The sequence below is a fragment of the Rhagoletis pomonella genome, unplaced genomic scaffold, assembly GCF_013731165.1.
Source record: "Rhagoletis pomonella isolate Grant_MI unplaced genomic scaffold, Rhpom_1.0 Rhpom_scaffold_00016, whole genome shotgun sequence".
NCBI classification, from domain to species: Eukaryota; Metazoa; Arthropoda; class Insecta; order Diptera; family Tephritidae; genus Rhagoletis; species Rhagoletis pomonella.
The window spans coordinates 5,658,565-5,683,167 of record NW_023458570.1 but is presented as its reverse complement, the minus strand read 5'-3'; the positions used below and the strand labels follow the sequence as shown (position 1 = coordinate 5,683,167).

At 32.4% G+C, this 24,603-nt stretch overlaps 2 long non-coding RNA genes across 2 annotated transcripts; one reads left to right on the top strand and one right to left on the bottom strand.

The window, feature by feature from the left end:
- Nucleotides 1-392: 392 nt before the first annotated feature.
- On the bottom strand, nucleotides 393-815 carry LOC118749407. Its single transcript, XR_004994216.1, has 3 exons — nucleotides 796-815; nucleotides 549-730; nucleotides 393-489 (listed from the first exon to the last, which is right to left on the bottom strand). It is a non-coding gene; the product is annotated as an uncharacterized LOC118749407 (long non-coding RNA).
- A 3,484-nt stretch (nucleotides 816-4,299) lies between these two features.
- On the top strand, nucleotides 4,300-4,666 carry LOC118749406. The gene is made up of 3 exons (XR_004994215.1): nucleotides 4,300-4,310; nucleotides 4,367-4,527; nucleotides 4,585-4,666. It is a non-coding gene; the product is annotated as an uncharacterized LOC118749406 (long non-coding RNA).
- Nucleotides 4,667-24,603: the final 19,937 nt, after the last annotated feature.

Below are 24,603 nucleotides of genomic sequence, written 5' to 3'. Positions count from 1 at the left end.
ACTGAATAGGTAAAATTAAAAACTCAAAATTTTGATAAAAAAAAATTAAAAAAAAAAATTCAGTTACATAGTTATAAATGAATACTAATTATTGACTAGTTTGGCTAGTTGATTGTGCAGCTTTGTCCGAGCTTCTTTTTTGAAACTCTCGCTTCTTGTGCAGCTGCATTGCCTTCCTAAATTGCACCTCAGGCTCATCACAACTTGTAAAGCTTGTTATTGATTCTACAAAGAAAGAATAATAAATTGAAGATAACATTTTAATCCAAATTGTTAAAAATAACAAATTAATATTAACAATTAACACTTAATTAAAAAAATAATATTATGTTATTTACCCAACAAGGCTGAATAAAACTTAGAGAACTCCTTCAGACCTTTCTTGCCGTGCGTCCCGTCTATGTTATAAGTCATTATGATTTCGGTTGTCAACACATATCTTAAGTTTTTCATCACCGAATGGTTTAATACTGTCCTCATAGTGGTAATCTGGCAAATATATTAATAATTATTAAGTCTACCATTATATTTACAAAGTTATTACTTACAAACAAATGAGTGTTTTCGGGAAAAATTTTGGATTCTATTGTATTCAGGTCCTCAGTGGTTTTTATCGGAAAGTATTGCTTTACTGAAGTAAGCACGTTATCTTGCCGAACTAACTTCTCCAATATAATTTTTTGTTGAGCAAGAGCAGACATCACAGCATCATTTTGAATAGATACGGTTGCTATAGAGACATAAAATAATAGTTGAAATAAATTGCTGTAAAATACAACATGAAAAGATTCTTACAATTAAATTCTTTTTTTAAATTTTCCACGGTTTCTGAAAAAAAAAATATTATTTGGGAAACATTCTTTGTATACCCATAAATTAATTTACCTTGCAACGTTTTCAATCCCTCCACTAAGAATTCGCAACTCTCGCATGCTGGAACTGTTGTTTTATCTGCATAGAATAGTACATTTGTATATACATATTTGAATTTTATGTGTATATAAAAGTCATTAACATAAAACTTACACGGTGTTGCTACGTTTTCCGAATCTGTTAAAGCCATTCTCTTCATTTTCTTGGATATTGCGTATTTTAACCGTTTTGACTTTTTTGAAAACTTTTAAAAAAATGTGATCTATTTATATATATTAAAATGAAAGATTTACATTTAAATTAATAGCAGCCATGCAGCAGTGGCATAAGTAGCATACTGTCATCATAAGGAAGACCCATTAATTTGCATTCTATATTTTCTATAGGATAATAAACTTCTGCACTATCTAATGAGGAATCAGCTGTACATATCCCCAATGTTAAAGAGTCAACCGGGTCACAAAAAAAAATTCTTAAATTAGTAAATTTTTTCCCTATAACGAATTTTTTGTCTTCAGAAAACCTTTGAACTGCTATGGGTTCATAAGGATTTATGAGACAATAGTTGTCAGGTTGTTTTAAACAAAATATGTAATCCCTATAATAAAAACATAAACCTTTGCCTTTTAATGATTTAAAACTATTGGGTTTGTCTTTTTTGATCAAACTTTCTTCTGCTATTTTATTTACAAGTTGTTGGAGTATCTGAGTCGGTTTTTTGACATATTTTTTAAGAATCTGTAAATAATTTTCGAAATCGTACGCCGAAAAGCTTGAAAATAAACCTATTGATTTTATGCTTTCTGTTATGTGAAGTAAATTATGTACATTGTATGTCAAACTGGAATTTCCGAAAACTGTAGAAAAGTTTTGTACAAACAATAATATCATATTTTCAGCAATACCAAAATTGTTCATATATGATTTTGGACAAAATAGCATCCTACATGAGCAATGCAATAACAAAAATTCATAATAAAGGTCATCATGAACATTGTCTTTCAAAACAAGAACTCCTGTATAAAGAAGAAATTGACGAAACTCTGTTGCTTTCCAGTTTAGAATATCGTTGAATGTTCTGGGCTTTCTTACAAATTCTTTCGGGATATATGGTTTCAATGATTCCAAAAGTTCTGACATTTTTGATTTCTTAATTTTTTCCACTTTCAAATTTACTTTATTTTGTAATATTCTTAATAAATATTTACGCATTACCCCCAAATCTATCAAATGCATGCTATCTAATGCTACTTGGCTTATCATTTTTAAATCAATGTTTTCAAATGGTGTCTTAGCATTTCGAAATTTAGGTAAGTGATGGCTGATATATTTTCTGTTTAAGAAATCGTCGTCACTCACAAGATCACCTGACTCAGAACTGTATACTAGAACGTTGTTTACTTTCTTTCCGATTTGCGTACATTTGCTGCAGCCGTGCGAAGATACATGACTAGGTGCGCCGCAAATAAAAGCTCTAGCGGGCGCATCGCAAACTAATGCTCTAATATGAACTCTTATTATTTTTCCGCCTAAGTCAAGACCATTGTTTATTATACCTTTCATTTCTTCAACAAAGGGACCCAAAAAATCAAAAACATTATCTGGTTTCTTTTTGCCTAAATAAATAGCCACTGGAAAAACACAAACCTTTTTAAATTCTACTAATCTAACTAAAATTGGCCACAATTGAGTACGCGAACTTCTATACAATGGCAAGCCATCAATGTTTATGTCAATAGAAATTTCGTCAACTTCTCTTAAAATATAATATATTTTTGCTAACTGTTTTTGTAATCCAATATGGCAATAAAACCCAGGTGCAACAGTTTTAACAATTGCCTTTTCTCTTTTTTTGGCCTAAAAGGTCTCTGCGCTTCGCGGAACATCCAAATTCTCATCCCGCAAAATAGAAAGAAGCTTCTCGAATGATTTACGTGACGGTTGGTATTCAACATACCAATCTAAAATTTTATCCTTAAAAGAACGTGGCTGGTCACAATATGCAGATAAATATATATCTGAATCTATACCTGATTGCTCAGGATTCTGATATTCTGAACCAACCCGTGCGTCTGAATATGCGGAATTTTCTGCTGAAGAAATTGAGCAAGTTCCTGCTTCACTATTTGAATTAGGAACTGCACCCATTAAATTCTGACTATACAATTCCCTTTGTTTTTTCACAAGTCTTCTTAGATGTCTTTTGCTACTCATATTTACCAATACTTTAAGTCACAAATGTTCAATAATACTCAGAATTCACAATATTAAATAAATCACAAATTTTTTCACAACCTTTTCGCTCCAATTATTACGCATTAATTATTAGATATGTGAAAGCTAAGATGCGACGCAATCGAACACATTGAATAAAGCATTTCATCGAACAAATAATCGGAATCATTGTCATCAAAAATGCCTAATCTACGTTTTACTTGAGCGAGCGATATTCAGTTGCTTGAATGAACAAAGAGATGTCACTCTTGCATACTTTAATTTTTTTTTTTTAAGGCTTTTATCTATAATCACTGTAGCTCTTTCCTAGTTCATCATAGCAACAACCTCAGCTACATAAATAAAGCCAGTTTTGACTTAGTTTTTATTTTGATATATTTATAATATTTGGTAAAACAATTTCTCAAATGCTTTCAGAATTAGAATTATTACCGCTTACCAAACAAGGTAGAAAATAAGAAGGGACAACACGGTATAATTCTACGTTCGTTGCGCTTACTCAATACGTAATTCATTACGATTGCATTGATGCCAATATATACCCCCCATTTTGTTTTATCGAAACGTCTGCATATTTGTAGCGTAAAAAATCGATAATTGGTAATCGCCCCATCAATGAAAAAAATTGAAAGTGGGAATTTGCTATTTGTTTTGTTTTGGTTTGGCTTTCTTTCTGCAGCTAAAAGTTGCGGTCCCGTACGAGTCCGGACTAGTCAGAAATAGTCAGAATCAGTCAGATTTTACTGGAAATCGATCCCGTACTCGGTTCTCTGACTATTGAGAGGACAAAAAAGAGAGTAAATACGGTTCTCTCTCTGTCAGAAGTTACCAGTTTTAGTCCGAGAATTTTTTGCTGGTAAATTCTGGTAAATGTGTCAAACGATCAGCTGTAGTGTGTTTGGCAACCAAATTGTAAACAAAAGAAAAGTGTACTCTGCTAATTCATGTTGAAAAGTATTTAATTACTTGTTTAAGTGGATTCTAATGAATTTGACAGTATTTTTGGTTATTTACATGTGTGAGCTGAGTGTGTTTACATACAAAATAAGCAAAAATTTACAACCAAAATTTCGAGGTTATGTTGAAGTTGACAGAAGTTACCATTTTTTACTAGAAAGCGATCCCGTACTTTTCAATGTTACTCTCTCGCTCTGAGCGAATTTTTATTTTTTGAGGAATACGGGATTGCACCTAAAAGCTTTGTAAGTATAAAAACTGCTTATCAATCAAATGTTTATTAATGAATTAACATTTTCAGATTAAAGCACTGCTGCGGAAACATTTGAAGGATGAGTTTCTAAATTTCATAAAGGTACGGGTGACCTGAATGGACGGCTTTGTTTTTATAACATTACATATTTGTTATTGAGCTGCAATAGTTGCAACAGGGCACGTTGTGTTCTAAAAACATCCTTTTAAGTAAGTAAATAATATTTTTGCGTTGTAAATCAGTTAATTTTCAGTATCCTAATCCAGAATACCCCACACCCCAGTGTTATACAGCGTGTGAATCATCTGGAATTGAGAAAACGTCGGGACAGCTCAGCTCGGAAATTTGCAAGAAATAACATAATTCAAACCCAAATTATTAATAAGTTAGTGCACAGGAATAGTATTTTTTTGTTTTCTTTTAAATACATCGTAGACTCTTGTCTACAAGTGTATGTAAAAGTTTTTGATTCGGGTCACGCGTTTGGGCACAGCGATCCAAAATCGTTCTACAAATAATTTACCGTACCCAAATCATTTGCAAAATACTATCAAGCAACAGGAACAACAAATAGGATCACAGCATAAGTAAGATTTCTTATTTCAAATTATTGGATACATACATATGTATATGTAATTTGAATCAGAGTACGAAAATAAACTGTACAAAACAATTCCCATTTGCTCATCGATCATCATATCATTTGTGGTTTTTTACAGTTTTGTACATAGTCAGAAACAAATTGTAAGATTCACTGTCATTTTCGCCAACTAGAAACGTTTGCTTTTCGTTTGTGACAATTGTGCCATAGGGTGATATCACAAACGTTTCAATTACGTGAATAATATTTTTTCTGTAAATTTTCATATCCAACTCAATTAAAAAACATTTTTATTTTTTTATTCATTGCAGCTATTCGTTTTGTGTTTAGTTATTGCATATGTGTACATACATACATATAATTTTCTCTGCTCGATTCATTTCGTTTGTTGTTTCGTCTGTAACTACTAAACTACTGTAGTGTACTATAACCAAAGTGAACTCAGCCGTTTTGTTTTCGTATTGTACGGAACTGTTGAAGTAATAAACGAAATGAAATAGTAACGTACAATATAGTTTATTTTCGTACCCTGATTTGAATTAAATTTAAAAATACATTGTGCAGGCTCTTAGCAACAACACCAAGTGAAGCTCGTCGACTTACATAACAATAAAAATGCAAGATTCCAGTATAAGTTCAGCGCTTGCAAAATAGCGATTTCCTGTTTCCTGGTTAAAGAATTGTACGTGAAGAATGGTCAGTTAGTCGGCACAGTACAACAAGCAGTATTAAGAACGGCTCAATGTCTTACATAAATAACTACAGGGCTAATTTCATGTTCCCCAAAGATTCGAGATTACTTATTTGCATTGCATGTTTTCGTTGATGTATGAATAGTAAATATTGATTGTACAAAAACATTTACGTCTACAAGAAGATATGAAAATTGCTTTACACGGTATGTATTTGCAAGTTCTTTGAAAACGAAATAAACCTAACACAAAAGAATCTATCTCTATGCCAGATGGAAATTAAATTTCACGTTTCTAGTTCGTCTGTACGTGCATCTGCTTTGTGCATGTATGCCTTTCCATATGTAAAAAGTAGCATTTACAGATGCAAACGCATGTCGTGTAAAATCACTTTAACAAACAGATGAATAGCAATGATTTTTTATAATTTTTTTCTGACGGTGTTATGCACTTTTTTTCGTATAAAATATTACTTTGTATGGAAGAAAACGCGTGATATTGGCACCAAAAAAATTATCAAAAATTAACGCGATTTTTTAGCCACTTCAAACTTGCACTTTATCCAGAATATAATAAACAATAAAACTGCATACCAAAAATTATTGTAGAAATTAAAATTAAAATGCTTGGAATTGGGATGAAAAGGAATATTTAATATTATTTAGAATTTTTTGTACAAAGTATGAAGTTTGGATTTATATGGTATTCGTTAGATAAAGAGCTGTACTTTTATATAAAATTAAGAACGTTAAAGTATTTAAATTTTTTTAATTACCCTTCAAGTATTCAAGTATTCAACCCCTTTATCTGCAATTTTCATAAAAAATATTTTGACTTTTTAGAACCCATCTTGTTGTTGTAACAGCATACAAATTCCCCAAAGAGATTTTGGGGAGTGTTGCTGGAGTGACAGTCCTTGGCCAGATATAAATCTGGGTCGTTCCGGTTACGTAGACCCGACCTGTCGTCACAAATGTTAGTTGTGACTTTGTAATTTAATAGTAAATTCTTCTGTCAAACGTTATACAAGGTCAGCATTAATATAACCGATGAGAGTTAAGTCTGAGGTGGATTTTTATATCAGAATCTCATTTTTGTGAAAAGTGCAGATAGAGGGTATTGGATATAAGCCCTCGATACGTATTGTATTAAAAAAAAAAAACAAATTAACTTAAGAAACGGAACCCATTTCCAATCACTTTATTTTATGTACATACATATGTATATTCATTTAAATAATACATACATATATACATAACTGAATATGTACTCGTTTTAATGGTTACAATAAAAGTAAATAAAAGTTATTTTTTGTGTACTCAATTTTATTAAAATGTTCAAGTAAAATAAAATAAGACGTTAATAAATCGTTTTGTAATTGGTAAAAGTCCGGTCTTTTTCAGACTAGTTCGATTTAAGTCAGGAAATTCTAGTTGTAAACTAGTATTTTTTTTTGACTAGTTTGGTGCTTCACTGCAGGGAAAGATTTTCCCTACGTTTGAAAGGCAGTTAAAAAATGCGTATAATTTTCGTCACGAAATTGATATCATAAATTTTGTGTTTCTAAGTTAGTTAGTAGAGCTCTCGATTTTGTTCGCACATTTTCAAACAGCCCGGGTATATGAGCAGCGAGTACTCGCACACTTGTTCAATGCTCATTACTCGAAAATTTCCGAGCATGAGCTCGAGCAATTCGTGTTTTTTCGAGTAATTTGAGCAATGTTTTTTTTTATTATATTGACATTTTTGGTAGCAACTTTTTAAATTTTTCAAATTATTGATATATAATGCAAAGATTGTTACGTTGGTATTTAATAATATAGTTTATTTAACATGTATTAGAAAGCAGCTGCTGACAAATACAATTTACAAATTTTCTTTTGTTTATGAAATTGTTCAAAACTCGAAAATTTTGAACAAACATTTGAGCAATGAACGAGTTTCGAGCGAGTATCGAGCTACTCGCATTGCTCGATATCCGGGTATCTAGAGCTCTAGTTTCTAGTTCAGCTTTCGTCACTCGAAAATTTTACCTCAAAGAGGTGTTTTATTTGATACTACAATACAATTACATTTTCGTTTTCAAATCTCAAACACAATCGCAAAATACTTCGAAAATTTCCCTGCTCTAGCCACACCAACTTTCCGCGAATATTTGCCGCAGCATTTACATACACTTATGAACGAGAACGACAGCAGTGAACGTTCGCGAAGGCATCGATGCTACTTATAGCTGCATACATGAAGGCACGCAGCCCTGTTCAAATGTACTAGTTGTAAACTACCTCACAATGTATGAACCCTGTAGTCAAATGAACTAGTTGTAAACTACCCCACAACTAGTATGAATGGCATGCCCAACTAGTCAGCCAACTATCTTTTTTCCATGCAATCAACTGGTATTTTTAACATGGGGATGTCCTACGAAATGGCAATTGTCAGATTTCGGTCACAAATTTACCAGTCTCATACTAGTTCAGAATAGACAGAAAAATACTAGTCTAATTATGGACCAAAACCACTACTTTGGGAGTCAAAAAATAAAATGAATTCATGAACATACAATAAAAAACATTTAAGTACACTTTTTTATTTTACATATTTTTATTTAGCAGCCTTAGATTTGCCTATAATTATTGTTAATTTTTTTGAGTATTAATTAAAAGAAAAAATAAATACATAGATATTTCAATTTCTAATATCCAATACTCCTCATTTTAAGAATATCAACGAATTTACTAAACTCAGTAAATTCATTAGACGACTTCTCGGTCACAAATAAAGATTTTTTAAAGCTTTAAAATGAGTTTTGAAGGGGAGGAGTAGTGCAGCTCAAATGTGTCCAAAAACCGTTATTTTTATACTTTTAGGTTAGAATATCCCGAAAACCTGACGTGATCTGGGGTCAGATTCGAATTCAGCACGTCAAAGACCTTCGGAAAAGTATAGTCCGATTCTTGGTTAAAAAACCTTGTTGGCAGTGTTGCCGCCGCTCAAAGAACTTTCTAACCAAGATTTGACGAAAAAGTTACCAAATGTAAGGAAAAATAACCATTTTTTTTATTAGATTAACAACTCAGGTAATCACAAACTCTTTTATATAGTACGTATAGACACATTTTTCAAACCAAAGAAAATCAATTTTTATTTGCATTTTTGAAAAGTAAATCCTTTTAAGGCTGAAAATAAATGAAATACATTCATATATAAGTATATATATAAATACATATTTTAGAAAATCAGGCTTCCCGTATTAGGTACATATGTATGTTAATATCTTCGTAAACATTACCAGACTCTAAATGACGTTTTTAAATAAGTACATAGGTACACAGTTTCCAACTTCTTTGTAAGAATCAATGAAATACCTAATCAGCGTGAACAACCACATTGTAAATATTTTTTAATTAAGATTAAACAATTAAAAATCGGACTGCATTGAACTATATCGTAGCTCAGCGCGAAGTACCTCGTATACGCCAAACGCAGTATCGCGTATACGATGGTAACTAAATTTTACAAAAGCGCGAAAAACCGATTTTTTCAAAACTGTGGAATGGTATTTCCCTTGAACCTACTTGCTGTAAGATTATTATTATTAATCTTAACTTAAATTAATAAAGTAAGCAGTAATGGAAAAATAATTACCAAATCCCTTTTTTATTGTACATACATGACGTGGTATAGGATTCCGCATATACGAGGTATTTATATATGTACTATCTGAGTATGTATTCATTTGAAGTAGTCTTTAGCCGACCATGTATATTCTATATTCTATATATTATAAAACAAATACATACATATGTAAGTAATATTAATACAATGATTCTAAATATTCTCACTTGGTTTCACTGCTGGGGCTGCCACTGCTGCTGCTACTCTCCTCAACCTCGACAGGTGTTGCTGGCCTATGTCTTATAACGAACCTAATTGAAAAGTTTTTTGGAAATACATATTATGCAAAATAAAACCAAAATTGTGTATTTTTTCTCACTTATCCATAGAATTGAGCCCGTATAAATTAACTTGAAACACCAATTTTGCGCGGAATTCTAATAATTTTTCGCGGCTTTTTAATGACTCTCATATTACTCAAATGTCATTTCAGGCACATACATATTATGTAGGTGTGTGCAAAGAACAAAGAAACGGTGTAACTGCGGGGCCGTTTCAAAAGCTTGGCGATTAATTCACCGCGATTTATTAAAGATACGACCCGACAAGAAATGACTCGTTACAATTATAACGTGTTGTCTCTTCTTATAGATTTACGTTCTTTGGACCCGATAATAGTTGCACCCTCGAAATTTTACATGTTCTGTTGCATATGTAAACACATGATTATTATCGGAGTAAGTCGAATCTTGAGTTGCCATTTTAGTAGTAATAACTTTAGTTAAATAACCAATATTGAGCAGAATAAATGTATTTGTTTACACTATTTTTCAAAGATTTAATTATTGTATGTATACAAAAATTAGAAACTACAGTAAATGTTAAAAATAACCAAAATGGGAAAGATATTAACAACTTCACAGGCAAGAAAAAAATAACCAAAATTGGTTAAAAGTAACCAAAACGGCAACACTGCTTGTTGGCCTGTGTAATTCAAGCAGTTATTAAATATTCTTCATTTTTGTCCATAGTTTGGCTTATTGATTGATAATAGAAATTAATCAAATAATTATATTAATCGTGTAATAAACAAAATAAAAAATAATTGAAAATGATGAAAAATAACAAAATAACAGGTCTGGTATAATTGAATACGTACTCAATTTAACGGTTTACGATATACCCAAAAAAAAGTGATATTATTTTGTGTACTTTATTGTATTAAACTGTCGAAGTCAAATAATACAGGGTGTGAATAAATCGTTTGTACTTGGTACAACTCTGGTCATTTTCGAACTAGTTCGGTTTCTGTTGGGAAATTCTAGTTGTAAACTAGTATTTTTCATGACTAGTTTGGGATTTCACTGCAGGGAACCGCATGCCCAACTAGTTAGCCAACTATCTTTTTTCCATGCAATCAACTGGTATTTTTAATATGAGGATGTCCTACGAGATGGCAATTATCAGATTTCAGCCAGAAATATACCAGTTTCATACTAGAAAAATACTAGTCCAATTATGGCCCAAATAAATTAAATTAATTCATCAATTTACAATAAAAACTTTTGATTAAGTACACTTTAATACATTACATATTTTTATTTAGCACCCTTAGATTTGCCATTAATTAGTGTTACATTTTTTGAGTATTAATTAAAAAGAAAAATAAATACATCAATATTTCAAACTTTCGAACATAAATTTAAATGCATTTTCCAATTTTTGATATTAAAAGTAAAAGCTTTCATGTACAATAAATACTATTTTTTGATCTCTTTTAATAATATTAAAGAAAATATCTTAGTTAAAAATAAAACGAATACTTTAGTTAATTTTTGAGTTTTCATTAAAATAAATTAAATTCATTAACTATTTCAGTCGTTTCTTTTTCAAAAATTTTAAAAGTAATGGATATAAAAAAATTAATAAATAATTCAAGAAGTTATTAAATATTCTTAATTTTTGTCTATACTTTGGCTTGTTCATTGATAATTGAAATTAATCAAATAATTATATTAATCGTGTAATTAAAAAAATTTAAAAGTAATTGAAAATGATCAAAAATAACAAAATAATGATATGATTAAAATTAATGAATTAATTAAAATTGTTTAAGTAATTAATTCTTAATCACTAAAAAGGTGCTAATATCGGTATCTATATATTAATACGCTAACATAAATTTTGTCTCCGTTCGTTTGGCGATTCTACCGAACCGATTTCAAAACCAACACCGTTGGAAAGGCATTTTTCCGTACATGAGCAGCGTTTTTATGGTTTCACAATTGGTTGAAAATTACAGCCAAAACCGTCGTTTAAACATTTTCGAATTGTGTATAGATGTTGCTGCAACATGTTCAATTTGACATGTTTCGCCTGTTGTTTCACTACACATTTGAAATTAAGCTTTGAAATAAAGATAAATATGAAGATGAAGAAATAAATGATAACGATGAAGTCAAAAAAGAAAGAAAAAAGTGAAGATGAAGACAAAAATGGAGACAATGACGGATAAATAAGAATTAGGGTAACTGAAAGAGTAAGAACTTTTCTTGAATTTATGAAGTGAAACTTCTTTAGGCAGTTGGTTGGTTGGGAGTAAATTGTCAAATTCAAGGGGAACAGGAAATGCTTCTCAGCGGTTTAGCGGTTTGAAAATAAAAACAAAAACAAAGTTGCCTAGAGATACAGGCAAAAACGAAGATCAAGGTAAATTTAAACACTTTAAGGTAAAGGTGAAGAGGAATATGCAGAAATAAAGATAAATATGAAGAAAAGGATGAGGATGAAGATCGATATTGTTATCGATATAAAACTCGATATTTTTATCGATATAATAATCGATATTGCTGTCGATAAAATAATCGATATTGTTATCGATACTGTTATTGATTAAATAACCGCTATTGTAGTCGATATAATAATCAATATAATAATCGATATTGTTATCGATACAATAATGGATATTGTCATCGGTATAATAATCGATTAAATAATTGATTTTGTTATCGATTTAGTCATTTATATTGTTAACGATATGTACAATAATCGATACTGCTGATTGTTATATTTATCGATGAATTAATCGATTTTACAATCGTTGTATATTTCTATATGTTTATGGATATTGTTATCGGTATTTTTATCGCCACAGTTATCAACAGGGTTATCGATATACTAATCGGAACATGGAATGTGATCACATTACATGACATCCATCACATCACATTTTATTACATGATATGAAGAGACATCACATGATATTACATCATGATATCATATCACACGATATCACGTGACATGACATTATATGATATGACATCACATTATATGGCATGACATCACATGACTTGACATCACATGATATGACATCGTATGACATGACATAGCATTACATGACGTAGCATCACATGATATGACATCATATGGTATGACATCATATGACATGACATCAGAGGATGTGACAACAAATGACATGACATCCTATCACATCACATGAAATCACGTCACATCTTATCACGTCATCGCACCTCATCGTGAATAGTAAAAGAAAAGGATATAAGCAAAGGTGTGAAAGATAAAAGCAAAGATGAAGACAGTGTTGCCGTTTTAGCCCTTTGGTGGCTAAATTTGGCTACCAAATGCTTGTTTTGGCCACAAAAATTTGAAATTGCCTCTAGCCCTTTTTTTTAGCCCTTTTCAAAATTTATTCATCATTGACATTCAAATTTTTTTTATGATTCTCATGAATTTAACTCTTCGCTCATAAAGCGAACGCCTTTCCTTTAAGGCAAGTAAACATATTTCTATGTATATTCCTTACGTTTCTGGGCCGTTATCTTGTCCGTTAACGATTTTACTATACTTTAAAATAGGTAAGTTGGTGGCCCTTAATATGCTTTATGTGTTACACAAAAAGTTTTTTTGTTGAATAAAATAGTAATTCTTTTCAGAGTTCATTGTTTTTCTATACCAGTAACTATAGAAAATGTTTGCGTGTATACTTACATACTTATACTAGCAGTACCCCGGTGTGCTTCTCTACACCAAATATTGAAAAACGAATGAAAAGTCCTGGAATTTTTCTATATGAAAATTTATCATTTGTTTTATTTCAAAATTTTTGATTCTTTATTTTAAATCTTAATCCAACAGATTTGGATATACAACATTTTGTTTTTCCATCTTGGGTATGAATAAATAAACAATTTGGAATGCCAACTCTTGAACAGGCCACGTATAGCTACCAATTCCAGTAATCTACCACAAATATTTCAAGAGATATACCAGATGAAAATTTTTGTTAGTATGGGTGGTGCCCGAATTCGGGGAAACTTAACACAAACCATCTGCATAATAGCCCGACTATGCCGTATAAATTTGGTTGAAATCTTGCACTTATTCTTTATATATAAGATGTGAGGTGCCACGCCCTCTTTTCCAATACTGCCCATTTTTATCCATGAGTATGGAATTATTTGTTATACCTCTATACCAACTTCCAGTACTCTACCACAAATATTTCAAGAGATATACAACAAAAAATTTTTGTTAGTATGGAAGGTGCCACACCCCCTTTTACGAATTCGGGCAGACTTCACATAAACAATCTGCATGATAGCCTTAATATGCCGTATAAATTTGGTTGAATTCGGTGAAGCCGTTCTTAAGTTATATTGTCACACCAAAAACGATCACTTATTTTTATATTTTAGTTAGTATGGGTGGTGCCACGCCCCCTCTTCTGAATTCGGGAAAACTTCGCATAAACCATCTGCATGATAAATCGAATATGCCACATAAATTTGGTTGAATTCAGTGAAGCTGTTTTCAAGTTATGAGGTCACACCAAAAACGTGCACTTATTTTTATATATAAGATGTAGGTAAAAAAAATTAGCTACCATTTTTAGCCACAACGACGATTTTTAGCTCTTTTTTAGCCCTTTTTTAGCTGGATTTTAGCTACCACTAAAAATGTTTCGCGGCAACACTGGATGAAGACCAAGGTAAAGTTACCGATTTCAAAACCAAAAACACCGTTGGAAAGGTAATTTTTTGTAGATGAGGAGAGTTTTTATAGTTTCAAAATTGGTTGAAAATCGTCGTTTAAAAATTTCCATATTGTGTATGGTTGTTTTGCAACCTGTTCCATTTAAGCTGTTTCGCATTTTGTTTTACTTCGTATTTGAAATTAAACTTTGAAATAAAGATAAATCTGAAGACGACGAAACCAGTGATAACGATGAAGACAAAAAAAGGCAAAAGTGAAGATAAAGACGAAAATGGAGATAAAGGCGAAAATGGAGACAATGAGAAATACATAAGAATTAAGGTAACAGAATTGAAATTTTCCGATAGGAATCGAAATAAAATCAGCCATAAAGGTTACTGAAATTGATCGAATCGTAAAAGTTTATAATTATAGAAATTTATCCATGCTTATTAAGTTACGTATCGAATTATTCAAACTGATCAATGTTTATTGAGTTGTCGAGATTGAGTATAGACACAGAAACGTAGTTGTCCAAATTTACGGATAGTTATCGAGCTATAAAAACGTGTGGGATTAACGAAATTTGTCAAGTTAAAGAAATGTATCAAGTTATCGATATTTATTGAATTATCATTATATATAGACTTAACGAAATTTATCGAGGTGTCGTAATTCATGGAGTCCTTTCAACAGAGTCATCGATAATTATTGATCTACTGAAATTGGTTGGTTCAACGAATCGAAGTTTATGGAATTTTCAAAATATATCGATTTATCGAAAATTCAAGGTTATATAAGCTTATCGATTTATCACTTCTTATCGAATTTTATCGTGTTAACAGAGTGTAACGAGTTATCAAAATGCTTAGATAGTTTTCGAAAAATGTGGAGCTGTCAAAAGTAAAAATTTATAAAGGTATCCAAAGAATTTACATTTTTGAGTTATCGAAATTTATCGAGCCCTCGAACTTCACAGTTATCGAAATTGGTCGAGTTAACGAATTTTGTTGAGTTATCGGATTTCAGCGTTCTTGAAATTCATCGAACTATCGATATGTATCAAATCATTGAAATTCATCGACAAACTTGAATGTATCGGGTCAATTCCAAGTCCTGCCGAAGTCCTGTAAAGACCTTCACAGATAAAAAAATTTTAGTTACGTTTTAGTTGCAAAGCAGAAGATTTTCCGGCTGGTTAATTTGTACCGTATAAGTTTTGCTACGTGTTAAATTAGAAAACCTCTCCAAGGCTTCTAAAATAGAAAAACTGTCGAATTTCGACAGTAACTGGCACTCTAGTGTAATCATTAAACGGTTATCCAAAAAAACATGCTTTAATTCTTTAATTAATCATTATGAATATTAATCATTATTGGTATGGTATAATTGCGAGTACGTACTGGCTTTATGGGTTTACAATATACCCAAATAAAAATTATAATATTTTGTGTACACTTTTGTATTAAACTGTCGATGTCAAATAAAACAGGGCATGAATAAATCGTTTTTTAGTTGGTACAAGTCTGGTCATTTTCGTACTAGTTTGGTTTCAGTCAGGAAATTCTAGTTGTAAATTTTTTTCTACTTAACATTCGCTAACGCGAACGATCTGGACTTGTTTTATGCTTCTCGTTCGCGAAGGAGAACCAATAGAGAATATTTGATACGTTCACGGTCGCTTTCGCGTACGAAGGTGAGTGAATATTTCCGAACCCTGGTTTAAACGCTCCAGCTTGTCTAGATAAACGCAGTTTACGTGATCTCACTTAAACTTGCCCTGAAAAGCTAGCCCTAAATGTGCAACATCAAAGAATTCGCATTACCATATTGGAAGCAATCGAGTCTTAACCACGAAAGAAAAGTAAGCGCCAAATGTTCTTATTTGGAGTTTTTTTTTTTATCAAAATTACATAATTTTTCCACAAACAAATAATTTCCTAAATCCATCGACCGTAAATGGTACCGCAAAGAATTTACAAGGAAGCTGGTTTCAATTAAATAATTAAAGCAAAAACTACCATTCGCTATTATGAACAGCTTTTTGTGGAACTTCGCTACTCTTTGAAAGGTGATTGAATTCTTCCCCTTCCTTAGTGCTTCCAAAAAATATCCCTGTGGGTGGGAGTGTCAAATTTTAGAAAAAAGCTTCTTACAAAACCTTTAATAATTGAATCATGATACAAATATTTAAAGGTAGTTTCACTTCTTCTTAGCCGCCATTGCTCCCATTTGACGTAAACTGTGCTTTTGGCATTTTCTTTTGAAATCGAGCTACCATATTATTTGACAAAAGTAAAAAAGTTATTGATTACTTAAAAAAAAATATATATATATAATTATTTAAAAGAAATTAAAGCTTTTAGCGATAGTGAATATAAAACGGAAGGTAAGTGAAATATTACATTGTATTCACATAAAATGTGCATTTATTCTTGTTAATTATTGTATTGTTTTTTAATAAGATCAGCTCCATATTTAGGAGCTGCAAAAATAACAAAAGAAATTGCGAAAAAACTAACATAAAGTTTTTTCGACTCCCGGCGGTACCATATATGCGGGAAAAGTGGATATCCGCGTGCATGGTGACTGAAAATGCGTTACCAAAAGTATCGTTTGTTTGTTGGGAGCACTTTTCCGCGAAAGATTTCAACCGGAGGAATGGATGCGCCCAATTAGAGCGCTAATCTCCGAAACCGCTTAACCGCTTAATTTTGTGGGTGTGTATTGTCAGTTCCAACTTAAAAGATAGGATAGTTGTGAACCCGAGAAAAATATTTTTTTTTTTATTGAAATTTTTTCTACGCTTCTCGCATCGTGCTTATCTAATATATGTATATAAATCTCGTGTCACGGTGTTAGTGGTCGAACTCCTTCTAAACGACTCGACCGATCTTTATGAAATTTTTTGTGTATATATGGCAGGTATGAGAATCGGATGTAAAGTATATTTCATACCGCTAGGTGAAGGGGGCGTGGCACCTCCCATATCTCTGGATGTGTTTATGGAAGAGTACTGGAACTTGGTATGTACAAGATATATAAAATCAGTCGCGTGGTCATGAAGAAAAATTGGGGCTATTGGAAAAAGGGGCGTGGCGCCTCCCATGGTAGATTACTCGAAAATGGTATGGAGATATATGAAATCCATCCCATACTCTTAGAGAAAATTGGGTCTATTTGAAAAGGGGGCGTGGCGCCTTTCAAGCGCACTGAAACTAGTACGTTTCTTTGTACACATGTACAGTTTTGCCAGGTTATTTAAGACGGCAATGGAAATATGCCTTCTGACAACCTTCTTCTTCTTCTTCTTATTTGGCACTACAACTGTTTGTCGGTTTGGACCGAGACAAAAAAGCTTCTCCAATTGCTTCTCTCCTGCGCGAATTTGCGCCAGTTGGTTATCCCGAGCGCAGACAGGTCCTTCTGCACTTGGTCCTTCCATTGCGTTCGTGGGCGCCCTTGCTTTCGTTGTCCACCCATGGGTGCGGAATCGAAGGATCTTTTCACCGGAGAGTCGTCATCCATGCGTAGAACATGTCCAAGTCAACGAAATCGCTGTATTTTTATGCGCTTAACTATGTCCATGTCGTTAAAAAGCTCATACAGTTCGTCATTCCATCTTCTCCAATATCCGCCATCCACGAAAACAGGGCCGTAGAGTTTGCGTAGAATAGTTCTCTCGAAAGCCCCCAAAGCCTTCTCATCTTTGTTCGACATCGTCCAACATTCTGCGCCATATAAAAAGACGGGCATGATGAGAGATTTTTAGAGCGTGAGTTTCGTTCGTCGAGAGAGGGCTCTGCTTTTCAATTGCCTACCGAGCCCAAAGTAGCACCTGTTGGCAAGAGTTATTCTTCGCTTGATCTCCAGGCTGACGTTGTTGGTGGTGTTTATGCTGTATCCTAGGTAGACAAAGTCCTTCACTACTTCAAAGCCAACAGTGACGTGTGTCTCGTAGCGCGTGGACTCTTTATATGTTGCCAGGAGGTACTTTGTCTTTCCCTCGTTCACCGCTAGACCAACCTCTTTAGCTTCTTTTTCTAAACTGGAAAGTGCTGCGGTTACGTCCCTTTGTTTCAGACCTACGATATCGATATCATTTGCATACGACAGCAGCATCGATCTTTTGCTATATATGGTGCCGCTGCGATTCAGATTGGCAGCTCTTATTACGCTTTCCTTGTCTAAAACCTCGTTTGGTCTCAAACGGCGCGGAGAGGTCCTTCCCAATTTGGACGGAGCTGAACAACCACCAAACCGTATGGCGTCACTGAAAATCATGAACGTGAACTGTTGGTGAAAATGTTAGACCAAAATGTTTCAATACAAAAACTTTATTTTGGGCGGAACGAAGTTCGCCGGGTCTGCTAGTGTAAATATACAAATGTATAAATGCAGACGCATAATAAAACTAATGTATGCATGCAGATGCATGGAGCTATACATCATGCGTTATCACAAAGGAGTTTATGATTCCCAAGAATCCGAAATTAAGCAACATCCTACTTAGTTTCTTAAAGGACCAACTGCATATAATATATCATGTTAAAGATAATGGGCACGTTCAGAAGGCGCAACAGCTCAGTAATTGTTGCGATTGCACCTTCTGAATGCGTTGTTTTGTACTTCTGATCAACTGAACAGTTGCGTGTTAGATGATCGTAAAATTTTTCTGATCATTTGAGACAACGTGTTGTGTGTTTTGAATTTGACAGCTAATGTATCAAGACGCATTACGATCATTGATTTTTTTAGCAACGGTTGCACTCAACTTCTGCACCTTCTGAACCTACCCAATGCTAAATTGCTGGTGTGTCTTTCATTTATAGCAATTTAAATCAAGCTACGAACAATCATCTAAGTATATTTACCTCGTGCGTTACAACTTACTTTTTAATGAAATAAAAATTCTTTAAAAATATTAAAATTTCCAAAATAATAATTTGATTAGGTGGCAGTGCTACCTCAACAATTTACGAAAAGTAGAAACGTTAGTAAGCACAGTTTATGTCAAAAAATTTAAAAGTGAAACTACTTTCTTTTTTTGTATCATGAATTGAATCATGATTTTAAATAAATATTTTGATGGTTACTGGAAATCATGATACAAATATTTATAAGGTACAATCGCTGAGAGCCAACTTTAGGAATTTTGACGTTTGCTAGCATTTTGAAATTTTCTCTCGCTGTATTTCGTTTGTTTGTTTTTCTTTTCACTCAAACCAAAGAAATATATTTCTGTCGAAACAACAAAATTTGAATGTACATATGTACATATATACAGTATATTTTGCTTTGCTGCCTCTATGCTTAAGTGCACATTTAAGATACCTACCCCAAAATGCGCATAAAAAGCATTATTTTTAACATTTATATGGAAACTGCTCAGATAGATGCATTCAACATACCTGCACATTGGCGATACCTGCCTTAAAAATTGTGCGACTAGTATCAATTATCAATGAAAGTATTACGTTTACCTGCACTGGCCCTACAATTACCTAATTTACAACCTTTTATTTATTTTGCTCATCTCGCAGAACAACGAAAATGGCTATCAATTTATGTAGTTATATAGATAATTAGATAACATTCGTTAAAAATTTCGCTTGCAGTAATTATACTTGGTAAGCGCTCCGCCAATATTTGGTTTCATAGGGATTCGGATACCTTCCTCATTGAAGTAGTAAATAAAATTCGCTTAAGTGCCTTTTTCGGTTACGTGCACAAGTTTTTCGTGCAAAGAAGGATATATAGGATAGCAAAATATACTGTACATGCATATGTAAATAAATAAATGGAAGCAATTGTCTATAATGGACTTGTGCCCGCATGTTAAGGCGAAGATTTTGGCATGCACTCATAGATATTTTACCTTAAAGGCACTGCACTTTTGCAAAGAACTATCTTGTGCTTACATTGGGTCCGGTGGTGTGGCAAAAAATGAGCCTAGCACAAACAGGGGCACTTGGAAAAACCGCCTCCGTAACACCACAAACCTCGATAAATTTTTTTTTTAGATTGCTTTGCTTGTAGAGGAAAACGGAATTTGGGCAGCCGCTAAAGCAGCAACTCATTTTTATTTTCTAAATTTTTAAGTTTTTCCCACATTTGAATAAATAAATTTTCAAATCATAAATATTCATGTGTTTATTTTGTATTTATTGACATTTGAATCATTTCGGGAGAATGTAATCAAAATGCTAGAAAACGTCAAAAAAAACCAATGGCGGGCGAATTGAGCGAGCGGTTTTAGTTTTAAATATTTGTATCATGCTGGAAATTTTCCAACTTCCTTCCACGATTACTCACAATAATGCCATTATTGATAATTGGACATCGGAATTCTATGAATTGTTGTTGAATTTTTGTTTAGCATCCAAGAGATTCCGGACCAATACAGAAGTTCGTAGCATTGAAAATGAACAAGATTTACGCCTACGCATATCTGTATATTTTCATATTTTTGCATATTTGCATACTTTTTGCATATTTGTATATTTTTGCATATCTGCATATTTCCATATTTTTCGTAAGTATATTTTTAATATTTTTTTGAGTATATTTTGCATATATGCTTATGTTTATTTAGGTTGTTACATTGTACAATGTACATACTAGGGATGTTGCGATTGTGGAATTTTAGACATCCGCGTATGCGAATGCGAATTCTGTTTTCAAAGTCGTGACTGCCAGCCGAATCGGATCACATTATTGTTATTATTTTTTAACACCCCGTTTTTTATAAGCATTTCAATTATAGGAATCACGGAGGATTAGGGTCTCAGATAGTTACGTAATTAATACCTAATTAAAGAATTCCCTATTGAAGGAGATTATTCTTTTACTTTAAATAGCAAAGAAGGGAGACGTAGGGGGAGAGTTTTACCACAGAAGTTTTTAGCCAAGAATCCAATGTATGAAAAAAATATTGCCCAACAAGTAAACAAAATTACTGCTTTTTAAATTTTTGCTAAAATAAATTCCCTAAGAGCCCCATTTGAAATGAGTGAAACGAATATATCGTTACCTTAATTCACAAAGGCCCTAACCACACTAACACTTTTTTCGAAATTGCGTTTTACACAGTTTTTGGTTGGATATTAAAATACACCTTCACTAAAAATTTGAAAACAACGGAGTTATGCCACTTTTTATTGATTTGATTTTTGTAATGTTTTTTGTTTCTCCTGTAAAATAAAAAATTTGCTGGCACAGTACAGGTATTTGAAGCACAGAAAACAAAAGAAAATATTATTAAAAGGACTATGTTCTCTTTGAAGTACTTGTACGACTGCCCATTGATAGCTCGGTTATATAGCTTAAGAAATAATATTCGCAAAAGCTCCGCATTGATTATCGCGAATTCGAAAGCGAATGCGAATGTTAAAATTAATGTGGTAGCTCCGCGGTGGCAAATGCGAATGCAAATGCGAATATTCGCAACAACCCTGGTACATATATATATGTGTGTTTTAATCGGTTTAATTTAGCTTGTACTGTTAGTTTTTGGGTCAAAATCTAGTAATTTGGATTTCATCCCTTTCCTGTTGACCTATTAATCTCAAATTTAGTTCTGGTCACAATACAATCACGTATTCAGTATCAGTATTCAGTATCATTGTAAATCTTAGATGGCCGCCGCCACAAAATGGTCACGAAATGAGGGATTACATATTTTTTCACAACCCTCTCAATATGGCCATCCAATGAAAGGGCTTAATGTAGAGAAAAAGTTCCAAATCCAAGATGGCGAAAGATTTTGATAAGTGGAACACAGAGCACTTTTGAAAAAAAACCCAAATCCAAAATGGCACCACAAACAAAATGTTGGATCATAAATTTTAGACAGTCAATATATTAAAATCAACATCTAGGTATCTAGTTAAAACAAAGGACTTTGTGAAACCGTTAACTTAAAAGTTTTTTAAATATTTTGTTTTACGACCGAATCGTGCAATTTTAGTAAGTGCGTAACTATCAATTGATATTTTTGGTGTTGTCTGTAATTGAGTTTATCTTACAAACAGTTACTACTGCGCTTTAATAACGGTTTTGGCATAGAAGTAATTTTTATAATTTTTTTTTTTTGTTATTACATTTTGTTACGAGTCAATTTAAACTCTATGCATGTATCTACTGTCCAGGAATAATCTAAAAGGCTTTGCATTTTTGTTTTACATAAAACAAAAAATTATGAAAACGTTTCGTTGTAGAACAGTTGAAATCAGTAAGAATAGCGAGCTTATCCGAAAAGTCAGGCGATCTGCATTTGGTGTGTTTTTTTAATATCCAATCACATTAGTAGTTATCAGAAATATTTCAACTAAATCTGTATATTAATACGCTAACATAAATTTTGTCTCCGTTCGTTTGGCGATTCTACCGAACCGATTTCAAAACCAAGAACACCGTTGCAAAGGCATGAGCAGAGTTTTTACGGTTTCACAATTGGTTGAAAATTACGGCCAAAACCTTCGTTTAAACATTTTCGAATTGTGTATAGATGTTGCTGCAACATGTTCAATTTGACATGTTTCGCCTGTTGTTTCACTACAGATTTGAAATTAAGCTTTGAAGTAAAGATAAATATGAAGATGAAGAAATAAATGATAACGATCAAGTCAAAAAAAAGAAGAAAAAAGAGGAAGAAGAAAAGTGAAGATAAAGACGAAAATGGAGACAATGACAGATACATAAGAATTAGGGTAACTGAATGGGTAAGAAAATTTCTTGAATTTATGAAGTGAAACTTCTTTAGCGGAAGTTTGTTGGTTGGGAGTAAATTGTCAAATTCAAAGTGAATAATGCACATGGAAGTAGTTCTCAGTGTTTTAGCGGTTTGAGAATAAAAACAAAAACAAAGATGCCTAGAGGTACAGGCAAAAACGAAGATCAAAGTAAATTTAAACACTTTAAGGTAAAGGTGAAGGGGAATATGCAAAAATAAAGATGAATATGAAGAAAAGGATGCGGATGAAGATCGATACTGTGATCGACATAATAATCGATATTGCTATCGATAAAATAATCGATATTGCTATCGATACTGTTATTGATGAAATAACCGCTATTGTAATCGATATAATCAATATAATAATCGATATTTTTATCGATACAATAATGGATATTGTTATCGGTATAATAATCGATTAAATTATTGATTTTGTTACCTTTTTATTCATTTATATGGTTAACGATATGTACAATAATCGATACTGATGATTGTTATATTTATCGATGAATTAATCGATTTTACAATCGTTGTATTTTTCTATATGTTTATGGATATTGTTATCGGTATTTTTATCGACACAGTTATCAACAGGGTTATCGATACACTAATCGGAACATGGAATGTGATCACATTCATTCATTTTATCACATGATATGAAGAGACATCACATGATATTACATCACATAATATGATATCACATCACACGTTATCACGTGACATGACATTATATGATATGACATCACATTATATGGCATGACATCACATGATGTGACATCGTATGACATGACATGGCATTACATAACGAGGCATCACATGATATGACATCATATGGTATGACATCATATGACATGACATCACAGGATATGACAACACATGACATGACATCCTATCACATCACATGAAATCACGTCACATCTTATCACGTCATCGCACCTCATCTCATCTACTTGAATAGAAAAAGAAAATGATATCAGCAAATATGTGAAAGATAAAAACAAAGATGAAGGCCAAGGTTAAGTTACCGATTTCAAAACCAAAAACACCGTTGGGAAGGTAATTTTCTGTAGATGAGGAGAGTTTTTATAGTTTCGAAATTGGTTGAAAATCGTCGTTTAAATATTTCCATATTTGTGTAAGGTTGTTTGTGCAACCTGTTTAATTTAAGCTGTTTCGCATTTTGTTTTACTTCGTATTTGAAATTAAACTTTGAAATAAAGATAAATATGAAGATGAAGAAACAAGTGATAACGATGAAGAACAAAAAAAAGTCAACAGTGAAGATAAAGGCGAAAATTGAGATAAAGGCGAAAATAGAGACAATGAGAAATACATAAGAGCTAGGTTAAAAAAGTTGAAATTTTCCGATAGGAATCGAAATAAAATCAGCCATAAAGGTTACTGAAAGTTATCGAATTATCGAAGTTTATAATTATCGAAAATTATCCATGCTTATTAAGTTATCACAACGTATCGAATTATTCAAACTGATCAATGTTTACTGAGTTGTCGAAATTTATAGACACAGAAACTTAGTTGTCCAAATTTACGGATAGTTATCGAGCTATAAAAATGTGTGTCATTATCGAAATTTGTCAAGTTAAAGAAATGTATCAAGTTATCGATATTTATTGAATTATCATTA